Below are 15017 nucleotides of genomic sequence, written 5' to 3' on the forward strand. Positions count from 1 at the left end.
AGACGCTATAAGTGGAAAAGGCAGTGTATTCATAAAAAAATATTGTCAAACTGTTAGTGGAAACGTAGTGTACTTGTATAAAATATTGACACACTGTTAGTGGAAACGCAGTGTATTCGTAAAAAATATTGTGACACTGTAGGTGGAAAACGCAGTGTATTTGTAAAAAATATTGTGACACTAAGGGCCTGATTCAGACCCACTCGCGAGCGCATATCGCTGCAAGCTGGTCGATGGTCGGGCAGTGCGGACACGCGGCATGCGCACTGCACGTGTGCAAGTCCTGGAGCGAGAGAGAACTTCACTCGCACGGGGCCCGCAGCAAAACGGGGCTACCACAAGGGTCTCATCGCAAGCCCGATGATCGCAATAATCGTGACCATCGCCAGGCCGCCCACACAAGCTGTGGGTGGTCACCCACAGCTATGCGAGGGGCCTGGAGGCTGATTTTTTTTTTTAAATCCGCCCTTATTCAGAGCAAGCGCTCACAAGTAGCGAGTGCCTCTGAATCAAGCCCTAAGTGCATTGTATTCGTAAAAAGTATTGTCACACTGTTAGTGGAAACGCAGTGTATTCGTAAAAGATATTGTCACACTGTTAGTGGAAAACGCAGTGTATTCATAAAAAATATTGTGACACTGTAAGTGGAAAACGCATTGTATTCGTAAAAAATATTGTCACACTTTTAGTGGAAACCGCAGTGTATTCATAAAAAATATTGTCAAACTGTTTGTGACAATATTTTTTACAAGTACACTGCGTTTTCCACTCTGTTAGTGGAGAATGCAGTGTATTCGTAAAAAATATTGTGACACTGTAAGTGTCGGCTGTCGATGGTGGGTTGGGAGGGGCGGCTGCATAAACGGAGGCGTTCCCAAAGGAACGCCTGCTGTTTCTGGTTGGCCCTACTGACATCACCCGTGATATGGAGTACTATCAGTTGAGAGGAGAGCAGGAACTACATACTAGTGGTGGAGCTGCTGCCAGTGCCACCAGTCATGACAATACTATTCCATCTACTAAAGCCGATGCCCAAAGGCATACAGTGCTTAAGTCTGGGCAACTAAAATCAAGCAGTACAGTATTACCCACCACAGTACAATAGGCCTCTGTGAGGCCTACTGTACATTAACCCCTACCTACTATAGACCACCAGGTCTGAAGAGAGGAAGAGGCGGCGCTGCTGGCCAGGAAGTGCCAGCAACAGAAGAAAGAAATGAGGACTGGAGAGGACTATGGGGGTGTAAAGCAAAAGAGCTAAAGAAGTTCCCCCTCACAGCTTCTTCCACCATAAAGGGTAGGCCCTCTGTGATGCCTACTGTACATTAACCCCTACTTAGACCACTAGGTGTAGGGCACTAGGCCATTGGGGGTAACGTTAGTAGTCTGGTTATTAATCCATGATCACTTTTGTATGCTCTAACTGTCCTTGAATTGTTTTGTGTGTCGCCATGCAGAGTATATTGATGTACTGTAGCTCTATTACCTGTTGCATTTGCAGATTGTGTTACATCACACACATACTGTAGTTTGTTAGGCTGGTGAGTTAGGGCCGATATTAATGTGGATAGGTGGATTAGTGTGACACACTGTTAGAGCAGGAAAGGGCCCTGCATGGCATATTCTCTCTCCTACAGAGATCTGTGTGTGGGATCGAGCGGGATGAAGAACAAGAGTATCTCCGGTGAGAACCTGTGTGTCTCTGTCTTTTACTGTCTGTTCTTCTCTGACTATCCTCCTTTCTGCAGGGCATACAGTGAACCTTGCACTCTGGTGCGAGGTTGAGTCTTCACCTGGTGCGCAAGCACCTACAGTATAGGTGAAATTCGGGATCTGAGGCCAAAAGTGTCAGTGATGATTCTCACTTAAAACTCAAATCTTTTTATGTAGTCCTCGGTCCGGTAGGGCGTATCGGTCGGCATTGAGGAAGGACAGTTTTCACGTAATCTCCTTCCTCCTAGGTAGTCATGTCCGTGTCCAGCTTGGAATTCCAGGACCGTCTGAGCAAGCTACGTACACCTGCACAGCAGCAGGCACCGCACCCCTCCTAGAAATGCATGCTAATGTCATAGGGCCTGATTCAGAGCCAGACGCAATTAGCGCTCGCTCGTCCAAAAAATAGGGGTGGCTATTCAAATGAACCGTTTGCTCTTTGCGGTCTGTTCACGCCTCTAGGTCTGAACGAGCGAACAAAACTTGCGGTCATTTTTTGGATAAATACGCCCCCTGGCCGCTCGCATCCTACGTCATGTCCGCTATTTATTAGATTAATCGAGTACATCGACCAGCGTATGAACTGCTCGCTATTCTTGTGGTTGGTTTTTGCTACCACAATCTTGCGAGCAGTTCTGGCCATAAAATAACCCAGTGACGTGGTCAATGACGCTGCTGTTTTAATTATGCACACCCATAAAACGCCCGTTTTGGATCTCCACTCCCCGTTTTCAAGCACATACCCCTGTTACCACCCACATACGCCTCTTTCTGTCACTCAAAATAGCAGGCATTCGCTATTTAGCGAACAAACGATTTTTGGCTGCACTGACTGGTTCGCACATGTGTATTACGATCCGTACGCATGCGCAGTTGGGCAAACATCGCTCGGAGTGGGCGTACTGCCGCTTACGAGTGGCTCTGAATCAGACCCATAGTGTAATACAGTTGTTGAGTAAAGACTTACTGAAAAAAAAACTGCAGTAATGTATATACTGTAGTAGATTCATACTGTATACTGTTAAACTATAACAGTGAATATATATTTAGTTCACTGTACACTACTGTGTTTGACCTACAGTACTTACAATAATCATTTTTGTTTACTTTTTCTAGTTGGCATCATGCAGTGACTATTGGCAAATCCATTTTGTTTTCATCTTATCTAAAAGCATGTATTAAAAAGGTGTGATTAACTGCATAAAGTATATTATGTTATGTTAAGTAAAATTGTCATTAATTTTCAAAATTAGTGTTTGTGTATTTCAGTCTTTAAGTGCTTCTAAGACCCAACACGTGCATCTGTCATTGCAAGGTACAGTTGGGGTTGTTGTGAATAATGTAGTGAGTTTGACACACTACCCCACCAGTAGTGAACAGGAATTAATCTTACTGTAAATCAGTACGTGACATACAGTACAGTAAGAACTATCGTGCATGATCTAACGATTTTTATATTAGATCGTATGCAATAGCAGAAGATGCTTGCAGCACGGATCAGGGAGATCCATGCTCCAAGTATCGGTGAAAAAAACAGATTACAGATGCATGCACGGATCAATGAGTACCGTGTTGCATGCAGCTAAAGTATGATAACAAAAAGTCAATAAGACACAGATGCATAATCCAGAGACCCCTTTTTAAAACAGAGCCCACTGCTAGTTTCAAAAGTCATGAAATCACTATAGTATCTAAGTCTGTGATGCACTGTGTGTGACTCCAGACCGGCTCCACTGTGCATGCACAGTACTATGAGACTCTAAACACCATATTGCAACTCGCAAGGCACTACGTGGGTACTGTATTGGAGCGCCGTCCACCACTTTTTTGAGCACACAGTGCATCAGCAATACAGTGGCATAAAGTAGCATAGAAATGCTAGGTGGTATGAAGTTGTAGACAATGTATTGAGTTCAGTTGGCTTTGATAAAAATACTGAACTTCAATTGCTCGGTCTACAGTATATGCAAAACTGGGAGTGCGTCTTTTTGGTCAACTCAGATACTGTACCTGTATAAATGACACAACCCACACACCACCAAGTCCTGTAGTGAAGATTTATTAAAAAAAAAAAATGTCCCTTACTAGGTCTCAAGCCCACGACGGTCACTCTTGCAAAGTGATCACCAAGCCTCTAACCCACAGTCGCACCTGTTGTATACAGCATGCAGTGCATCAGTGTAGTGCTGATAGCACTGTGTCACTCCAGATCAGCTCCACTAGGCATGAGCAGTACTATGAGACTCAATATGCCACAGCATAGTGCAACTAGCAGGGCATATGGAGTGGCTCCACTGGGCATGCACCAGAGATCACATGTGCTAGGCCCAGAGCTGTCAGCCACCACAGCGCAGATGTGATGACAGTGCCGCAAGTGTACGCTTTAAAATGCACAGTCAGTTTCTAATACTGAGATCCCACTTTTAAACAGAGCCCACTACTAGTTTTTAAAGACATGGAATCACTATAATGTCTAAACTGGGATGCACTGAGTGTGACTCCCGACCCACTGGGCATGCGCAGTACTATGAGCCTCCCATACGCCACAGCATAGCGCAACTAGCAAGGCACTGCATGGCTATGGAATTGAAAACATAGACAGCTCTAGAGAAGGGAACATATAACATAAATAAATAAGCCCATATGTATAATAAAGTGAAATAGCATTTAATGGATAATGAATTACTGTTCTAACAATTATAGTGCTAAAAATATATGTAAATACAGTTCACATAAAAAAGGGAACACAACCTTTATACAATTCTACACATATTCAATATATAATACATCAGGAAAAAATTGGCGAAAGTGTGCATTTTAAAATGCTTAGTCAGTTTATAATACAGAGACCCCACTTTTAAACAGAGCCCACTACTAGTTTCTAAATTCGTGAAATCACTATAGTCTGGGATGCAGCGTGTGACTCCTGACCCACTGGGTATGTGCAGTATGAGCCTCCATACACCACAGCATAGCACGACTAGCAGGGCGCTACATGGCATATGCAGCACCGCACACCACTTTCTCGTGTTCACACAGTGCATCAGCAGTACAGTGGCATAAAGTAGCATAGAAATGCCAGGTGCTGGGAAGTTGTGGATAATGTATTGAGTTCAGTAAGGGTTGGATAACAATACTGAACTTCAATAGCTTGGTCTTTAATGCAATGCTGGGAGTGCGTCTTTTTGGTCTACACGGATACAGTATCTGTATAAATGACAGAACTCACACACCACCAAGTGATTTCTTTGTAATCCTGTAGTGAAGATTTAAAAAAAGGTCTTATCCAGGTCTCGAACCCCCGGGATAAGCACTGTAGCAAGGTCGATCACCTAACCTCTAGCCCACACTGGCATATGGAGTGGCTCCATTTGGCATGCACCAGAGATCCCATTGCAACACCCAGAGCTGGCAGCCACCACAGTGTTGACGTGCCGACAGTGCCGCAAGTGTGTGGATTAAAACCCCACTTTAAAACAGCTCAGTGCTACAGTAGTTTCTAAAGTCATGAAATCACTATAGTGTTTGTCTGGGACAGCGCTGATAGTGCCGACATTGACGCAAGTGTGTGGATTAAGGCGCACAGTCAGTTTGTAATATAGAGACCCCTCTTTCAAACAGAGGCCCTGATTCAGAGCTGGATGCTCTGGCAGAGCGCTTGCTCTGAATCAGGGCCGTCCCTCCTACCTTTTGGAGCGGCCTCCTGGCCGCTCACATAGCTGTGGGTGACCATGAAGAGGGTATAATTAGCACTTAAGCGGCTATAATTTATGTCATACGAAGTATAGGGTTTTTAGTAATTCTGGACCAGCAATAACAGTAAGCCATTATATGTGCCTGAGCTGAATGTTTTTGTGTCAGATGTGGGCACCATCCCAAATCATTGGAGCAAGTTCCAGAATCTGGGAGGGGAGGGTGTGTCAGAAAAAGAATCTAGCACTGCCCTGGACATATGAACAGATTGGTCTCCTTTAGTACTGGATAGTGTATTATTATACAGCATTAATAATTTACCCTATAGATGGTCTATGTAGTGCACCCCTAATAGTGCATGTTTTCCAAATCTCCTAGTTGGTGCACAAGTATATATGGCGCTAATTATTTCATTTGTGACACTGAGGGGATCTTAGAAACATGCAACTTTAGTATTATATGCTATTTCTATTGTGACCATCATGGTGTGGGCTAGGGAGGAAGGTTTACCGGCAACCCGAAACCCCCCCTGCGTTTGCCTATGCGTCTCCTTCTCCTCCTATTCTTCTTCCGGGTGCATGGAGGAGGAGCAGGAGCCCAGGACTTCCTGCAGAGGTCACCAGCAGTAAGCTCCCGTGGCTAGGATGGGGAGGACAATATAAGCTCATTGCCTCCCAATGCATTCAATGGGAGATATGTAAGAAGCCCTGAAGCGGTATCAGCGATGTTATGTGCACTGATACCGCTTCTTCCCGATGCATGATTGGGGGTCTGGGCGGTAAATGACAGAGGTGCTATGCGCCCCTGTAATTATCGCCGATAGCCTGGGCCATGTATGAATGGTCAGATCGCCTGACCGTTCGGCCCGCTGTAGCTGTCGCTATAGACAGCTACAGCCTGGCGCTGCCCTATCTCCACAGCAGGGACAGCGCTGTCCCTGCTGCGGCGACTGCCAGCTCCAGGCTGCGCGCGGGGATCTCGTGATACTTGCAAGATCCCGCGCATGCTCAGTGGAGCCGGCTGGGACTGACACACATCGCATCAACACTAGGCTGATGCGATGTGGTCTGTAGCGGGTTGCACCAGAGGGGGGAGTTAACGCTCCCCCTCTCCGGCCGATGAGATGTTCATACATCTCATCGGTAGTGCTTCCTGCTTTGCCTCGGTAAAGAGGAGAAGCAGGCAGCATTATAGCAGCACGTTAAGTGCCGCTATTGTGGGAGGTCCAGGGCAGAGCGCCCCGCCTCCCACAAGGACGCCGACCACAACCGGACCCCGCGTCGCCGGGCGTGCCCACGTGGTGTGGCGCGCCATCACCGAGCGATGTGGAGGGCCAATGAGGACCCGCCGCGTCATCAACTAGAGGATGATGCGCAGCGGGATATTTAAACCCTGGCATGCGGCCCGGGGGCAGTGTCGTGCGGGAGTTACCAGAGCTGCAGGATCGCCACCGGAGAGGATCTAGGATGCGGTTCAGTGGATCAGGTAAGCCCTCAGTGAGGCCCCTTTTTGCTCATCTGTATCTGTGTTAGGTGATTGTATACCCACTGTACCACCACCGTGTGCGGCGCTAGGCTGAGACCACTGTAGCTGTGTTAGGCTATTGTGTACCCACTGTACTACTCCCACCTGCAGAAAACCAACGTCGGGGATTGGGTAACCCTCATGGCCACAAAGAACCTCCCCATTCCCATCCTGGGCATGGTGTGGATCGAGGTGGGACTATACGACTAACCCCTAGGGAAGAAAGGCATCATGGTTGTAGCCGGAGAAGAGTTGAAGCATGGACCTGTCATCCTAGGGATGAATATACTATGTTGCTGGGACCAAGCCCTGTTCCAAGAGAGAGGCCCCAGCTATTGGAGACACCTGGGGGACCAGAAGCCTGTGCAACAGGCCTTGCAGAGGGTGGTGCGCATTTGCGAGGAAACATCCCCAGCCTCCAACGCATCCCCTCTGGGGCGTATCAAAACTGGCCACAACCAAAGGATAAAGATCCCCGCCAGGCAGGAGGTGGTCCTTGACCTGGCCGTAAGAGCACAACAGCGACTGGAGGGAAGGGTAGTCCTGATAGAACCCTGCTGGTTTGGCCAGACCGAAGCCGGATTGATCGTACCTCGGACCTTGGCAGTGGTCAGGCATGGGGTGGTGCCTGTCCGAATCTGTAACCTGGGGGACTCCCCTGCCCGGATTTCACCCAGGACCATCCTGACCCAAGTAGAGGCTGTGCCCGAGGGCGGTGTGCAGTCAGGACAAGCCATTCTACTAGATCCTTACGTGCATTGGCCATGGACACTGGCCGTGAGGGTAGAAGAGCGGGAAGAGCCCACAGAGCACTGGAATGGACGAGTCATACTGGAACAAGTGGATGCCCCTCTGGACGAGTTCAGCCCGGCCGATGTCAAGAAGCTCGAGCGACTACTGTGGAGTAGGCAAAAGGCATTCTCTCGCAGCGAGGAGGACTTCGGCTACACACAGGAGCTGGAACATGAGATCAACACTGGGGACCAGCCACCCATCTGGGAGCACTACAGACCCATCCCACCAAAGCTGTACCAGGAGGTGAAGACCATGATCCGCCAGATGCTGGATAACCACGTCATCAAGGAAAGCAAGAGCCCGTGGGCAGCTCCTATCATCCTGGTTAAAAGGAAGGATGGGGCACTACGCTTCTGCGTGGATAACCAACTGTTGAACAACTGCACTGTACGGGACGCATACCCTCTGCCCCGCATCGAGGAGTCATTGGCGGCCCTTGGGAAGTCTCGTTTCTTCTCGACATTGGACCTGGCCAGTGGCTACTGGCAAGTGCCAGTGGCTGAAGGAGATCAAGCCAAGACCGCCTTTATCACAACCATGGGCCTATTCGACTTCTGCCGGATGCCCTTTGGACTGTCCAATGCGCCAGCTACCTTCCAGCGGCTCATGGAACGTTGTCTAGGGGACCTGAACTTTGACTCCATCTTGATCTATCTGGACGATATCATTGTGTTCGCCCCGACTATGGACGAGCATTTCCGGAGGTTGGATCAGGTACTGCAGAGGCTGAAACGATATGGGCTCAAGCTGAAGCCAAGGAAGTGCCACCTCGTCCAACCCAGCCTGGAGTACTTGGGGCACATCATCTCCCAAGACGGGGTGGAACCCACACCCGGCAAGCTGGCAGCAATTCAGGGATGGAAGACACCCACCACTGTGACAGAAGTACGGGCCTTCCTGGGGCTAGTCGGCTACTACCGCCAGTTCATTCGGGGCTTTGCCAAAATAGCCGGACCCCTGCATGAGCTGCTGAGAGGAGTGGCGACGGATGCAAGAAAAAGGATGGTGGCATGGGGCCGTGCGCAGGTCGACGCCTTAAACCAGCTGAAGGAGGCCCTCACCCAGGCACCAGTACTCGCCTACATGGACTTTGACAAGCCTTTCTTAATCTACACCGATGGCAGTCACAAGGGGCTGGGGGCGGTTCTCTCCCATGTCCAGGATGGGCAAGAACGGGTGATCGCCTATGGGAGCCAGGGGCTGCAGGACTCTGAAAGGAACCCTGAAAACTACAGCTCTTTCAAGCTCAAGTTGCTGTCCTTGGTATGGGCCGTGACTGAGAAGCTTGCAGAGTACCTGACAGCGGCCGAGTTTGAGGTCGTCACTGATAACAACCCCCTGGCACACTTGGGTACAGCCAAGTTGGGGGCCCTGGAGCAGCGCTGGGTCACCCAGCTGGCAAAATTTCAATACAAAATCAGATACCGCCCGGGGAAGGACAATGTCAATGCCGATGCCCTGTCCCACTTCCCCGTTGAGATGCCTAGAGGCCCGTCTGATGAAGACCAGGAGGGGCTGGAAATCCCCGACCTGGCCAGGGTGAGGCCACCCCCCCAACCCCTAGAAACCACCAGCTGTGGCCTCCATCTACAGAGGATTACACCCGAGTGGGCCCTGCAACACAAGCAAGACCCGGATCTGAGAGCCATTTGCGCCTGGAAGAAACAAAGTCATTGGCACTCCGCCAGCAAGAGGGGCCAGCTCGAGGGAATAGGCCAGAGGGTGCTGCACCAGTGGGATCGGCTGACTGTCCACGAGGAAGTGCTGTGCCGGTGCACCTACCTGGAGCAAGAGCTTGTATGGCAGGTGGTACTCCCGGAAGACCTAGCCCGAGGGTTAGTGGTGGAGTCGCATGAGGAGGGGGCCCACCTTGGGGTGGCCAAGACGCTGCAGTGGATCCGCCGCCAGTATTTCTTCCCAGGGCTGCAAGGGTTGGTGGAGGACGTGTGTCGGGCATGCCCAGTGTGCGGGGTCACCAAGCCCCCGCACACTGGGCAGACCATCCACACAAAGCGACCCCTGGAGCTGTTGATGGTGGACTATGTGCTTATCGGGGAATCGACGAGTGGCTATCGGTACGCCCTGCTGATGACGGATCACTTTACCAAGTTTACTGCAGTGGTGCCCACCAGGTACCAAACAGCGGAGACAGCCACCAAGGGCATCGTGGAACACTTCATCCGACGGTATGGCTGTCCTGAACGCATCCATTCGGACCAGGGGGCGTGCTTCCAGGGCCACGTGGTGGAACGACTCTGCCAGACCTATGGCATGCAAAAGTCCAAGACCACGCCATACCATCCCCAGGGGAACCAGGCCTGTGAACGATTCAAGCGGACTCTGCTGCAGATGTTGCGGACCCTGGAAGCTGAGGAACAATGCCGCTGGCCAGAATTCATTCAGGAGTTGGTGTGCTTGTACAACAACAGATTACACCAGACCACGGGCACTTCACCCTACCTCCTGCTGTTCGTTCGACCCGGAAAGGAACTGCAGGACCTCAACCTATCTTTACCCACAGGAGAAGATGAGTGGACCCATAGCGGGTGGATTGAAGAACAAAGACGACGGCTGAGGACCGCAGGAGAAGTGGCAGAATGAAACATCGTGTCCACCAGGCACCCCCAACCACAAGGGGCCATGGGGGACCCCTTGCCGGTTGGGCAGCGAGTCCTGGTCCACGACAAATGCCCTAGGAGCAAGCTAAGTCCGAGGTGGGAAGTGCTGCCCTACATTGTGCAGCGACAAGTCTCCCCCGATAACGCGGTCTACGAGGTAGGGCCAAGGACGGCAGCGGTCACACCTGCATCCTGCACCGAAACCTGTTGCGACGTTGGACCCACACCTCCAGGGGCCACAGGAGTCTGATCGCAACACTCAGCCGGGCAGACCATGCCGGGAAACACCCATTCCGCCAGCCGTACTGGGGGCCCCGAGGGTTACCCCATTCACATGGTGGGTTCCCCCACCCCCTACCAGTGCCCCTGACGCCTCAGCCGCCACAGAGGGGCCAGCAGAGGCCGAAACCCCCCTACTAGAAGCACAGGTAGGCCCGCCCCAGCCCAGACCCCCGGATAACACACCCCCAGGCAACACGACCCCCAATGCTCCAGCCCGGAGGTCCACGAGATCAACCCTGGGAGTGCCACACCACGGTTCGCGGACCTCAACTTCGAGTGGTCATGCGACTCGTTCTTTGTGGGGACCACAAAAGGAAAAGAGGGGGAGAGTGTGGGAGGTCCAGGGCAGAGCGCCCCGCCTCCCACAAGGACGCCAACCAAAACCGGACCCCGCGTCACCGGGCGCGCCCACGCGGTGTGGCGCGCCATCACCAAGCGATGCGGAGGGTCAATGAGGACCTGCCGCGTCATCAACCAGAGGATTACGCGCGGCGGGATATTTAAACCCCGGCGTGTGGCCCGAGTCGTGCGGGAGTTACCAGAGCTGCAGTATCGCCACCGGAGAGGATCTAGGACACGGTTCAGCGGATCAGGTAAGCCCTCAGTGAGGCCCCTTTTTGCTCATCTGTATCTGTGTTAGGTGATTGTGTACCCGCTGTACCACCACCGTGTGCGGCGCAGGCCGAGACCACTGTATCTGTGTTAGGTTATTGTGTACCCACTGTACCACCACCGTGCGGCGCTAGGCCGAGGCCACTGTAGCTGTGTTAGGTTATTGTGTACCCACTGTACCCCCACCGTGCAGCACTAGGCCGAGACCACTGCATCTGTGTTAGGTTATTGTGTACCCACTGTACCACCACTGTGCAGCGCTAGGCCGAGACCACTGCATCTGTGTTAGGTTACTGTGTACTCACTGTACCACCACTGTGCGGCGCTAGGCCGAGACCACTGTATATGTGTTGGGTTATTGTGTATCCACTGTACCATCACCGTGCGGCGCTAGGCCGCAGGTATTGCCCTTGCGCGGTGCTAGGCGTCTGTGCTCTCTTACAGGAGCAGCGACCAGGACTACTCGCCCAGCAAAGGGACAAGGGGTATACCCGGTGAGCGCATTCTGTGTTCGTGTGTCGTATCATTGTCGTGTGTCATCCCCTCTTCCCTTTTCCCTTTTTGGGCGTCTTCGTTCGGGTTGCACCCATGTGCCTGGCACGCGGGTGTAAACCAGTCTGAGGCCAAAAGTGCCAATGATGACCATCTTCTAGTCCCCGTAACACCTGTCTGTCAGTCAGTCCTGTGGCACCAAGGTCCAGCCCATAGGCTCAGCGTGTCCGACCTATCTTACAGGTTAGACTGTCCCTGGCTGTGCCAAACCGGAGAGACCCAGGACCGTCAGTCGGAGTAACCAAGGCAGCCTGAAGGTGAGAGCCACGGGGTGCGAGAGGTAAGTGCTCCGCCACACCTGCACGGCAGCAGGCGCACACACCAACCCACCCCTTGCCCCTCTTACACTATCATACATCAACCCCATTGGCTTCTGTCAGAAAACGTTTTTGTGTTTAGATTGTACAAATACGCTGGAAGTAACGGGAGATTAACATTGGTAGCTCCCTAATCTGTAATCATAGCATATTACATCCGAATTACTATGCAAACTCGCAGAAAACTCGCAGTGAGCCTAGGCGAGTACAATCTTGCACCAAACTTGCATCCTATTACATTTACCCCTACAGGTGGGAATCTATTGGTGAAGATATCTATCAACCATATCAACCAAAGACTATGTATACATACTATATATGCATGAAAACGTCAGCAACTTTTCAAAATACACAGTATCTTATACAGGAATGATGTAATGTACCCATGTGATATTGGTATGTGCATGTGTGGGGTTTTTTCAGTTGTTTTTTTTTTTGTACATCTGATCCAGTCACGGAAGTAATTTATTTTTAGTACACTTTACCAAAGTAACACACGTAGTATAAGTTTGTGTCTGCTTTTCTTTTCTCTTTCATTGAAGATCTCGCGTGTTTATCTAAGCTTGCTAGACAAGTTTTGCTCACAGCACTTGTTTTGTTAGCAGCAGTCGAACCCCCATGCACTCAGAAATAGTGATATATTTTTTAAAGTTATTTAATGTCCAAGCTATCTTTGAAGCTGACCTGACAAGGGACTTTCTCATAGGTAAGTTATACTTAAAATAAATATATATATATATATATATATAAAACAAGGAACCATTTTCATTGTTATGTGTCTAGATACGAGAAATTGGACAACATAATACAGTATTTTGTTGTAGTATCGTATGCAGTATTTTTGTGTTATATGTATATGTAGGTGTCTTGACAGCATCTACTACTCTTCCAATGTAATATATAATACTTTAATACATTACTCCTGAATTTTGGTTTTAATTAGTTTTGAAAAGAATTTTCCCTACTCATTGAAACATTTATTTAAAGTGTGGGATTTGGAAATGTGTTTATTTCTAAAATGCTTTATTTTCTGGTGCTCCTTCTTTTCTATTGTATGTTCCTTATATAAGAAGTATAAATAGGGCTGCAACAACTACTATTAATATTGTTGGTGTTATGTGTACTAAACATACAAAATATTACTAGTACACATTAGAGTTATGGGAAATGTATTTTAGTATTGTGTGTTATACCACTGTGCCATTCATTTATTATAATCCAGTATTCATTTTTATAACAACATCCTCACTTACAACTGAGTATATTTGCTGCTCAATACACATTAAAATGTATGTATTTCATTATGTAACACTATTTATATAATATCCCTATTACTGTATAATGACACTATTTGTCTATACATAAAATTAAGACTAATATGGCAAAAGTCAAGCAGTAAAAAGAATCACTGGTGAATATAATAGATTGGTGTTATTTTCCGGACTCACAATCTCCATTTTTGTAATTTAGTATAAATTTATTCCAAATTGTTAGTGGAGTATAAGAAATAGTATTACCTATAGGGCCAGATTCAATTATACGCGAAAAGCCGTAATCGGCGAAAAAGTTTTGGCTATTGCCGCTTTTCGCCTGTTTGCGTCTTATCTCCAAATTTAATTCCAGGACGTTTTTGCATAAACTCAATGCACAGAAATAGGTGGAAAAGTTTCTCCAATAAAGGTCAGGCGGAAAAAAGTGCAAAATCTCTATTTCGGGGTGCAAATGTGGGGATTTGATTCAGAACCCTTTGGACACCCCCCAAAGGACAAATCAGCCCCCAAAAATAAAAAAAATTATCTCAGAAAACCCCAAAAAAGATATGACATTTTTGGGGTGAAAAAGAAAAATGTGGGGGAAAAGGATAAAAACTAGCTAATTAGATTTCTTGGGGGGCTGTTTGAATGGGGCAGGTGTTTTTAGCATTGTAGGTGCTTGAAGCAGGTGTATTTTTCACTTTTTTTTAAAAGTGCACTTTAGAGATACAAAAATATGCTAGCACCCATTTTCAAGTACCCCAAATTTGACTGGACTATTTATTTTAACCAAAAAATACTGTTTTGTATCATTCTTCACCACTTTTACATAAAAGCATCTAGAAAGCTTTAACAAAACTTAAGGATACAAAGAATGTTTTTTAGGGCTAATATAACACATCAGTAATTATTTCCAGCGTCAGTGCATCTTATTTTGGGGTACAGACTTATTCCCCCATTCTATTCAGTACTTTCCGCCTGTTATGCATTCGCCTATTTGCGTTTTCTCCTGTTCTGCAATTGAATAGAGCAAATCGCAGGGACGCGCATGCCGCGACTTCGAGTCCCAAATAGGCAAATGCAGCGGAAAGTACAACAGGCGAAAAGTCAATGACCATTAAAGTGGATTGTGTGATAAAAGAAATTTTAGTTGTTAGTTTTAAGTCATTTTTAATGATTAAGCCAGTGGTTCCCAAACATTCTCTGGTTCATGGCACCCTTATTGTCTCAGAATCAGTTTGCTGCACCCCTAAGCCAAGGTGTAGATTCAATTAGCATTAAGGTTCTGTTGGAACTTTTCATGCTAATGTAACACTAACAACAGCAAGTGAGATACATACATACATACATACATACATACATACATACAATCAGGGTCACATATAGAAACATACATACAAACAGGCAGGATAAAAACATATACATACATACATACAGGCAGGGTAACACATAGACACATACAGGAATGGTCACATATACATATAAACACACATAGAGACAGTGTCATACATACATACATACACACATACACACACACACACACACACACACACACATAAAGCTGGGTCACACATACAGGCAGGGTCAGACATAGACACATACAGGTATGGTCACATATACATATATACACAGGCATGGTCACATATACATATATACAC

At 48.2% G+C, this 15017-nt stretch overlaps 1 protein-coding gene across 1 annotated transcript in view; it reads left to right on the forward strand.

Moving 5' to 3' along the window:
- Positions 1-12714: 12714 nt before the first annotated feature.
- The window catches only part of LOC148477669 (transmembrane protease serine 11C-like), a 366464-nt gene continuing 364161 nt past the window's right edge, over positions 12715-15017 (forward strand). The window contains exon 1 of the mRNA XM_088456393.1: positions 12715-12812. The gene's annotated coding sequence lies outside the window, so the exon portion shown is untranslated. The remainder of the gene's footprint in view (positions 12813-15017) is intronic.

Source organism: Taudactylus pleione, unplaced genomic scaffold (genome assembly GCF_031769625.1).
Source record: "Taudactylus pleione unplaced genomic scaffold, aTauple2 ptg000703l, whole genome shotgun sequence".
Lineage (NCBI taxonomy): Eukaryota > Metazoa > Chordata > Amphibia > Anura > Myobatrachidae > Taudactylus > Taudactylus pleione.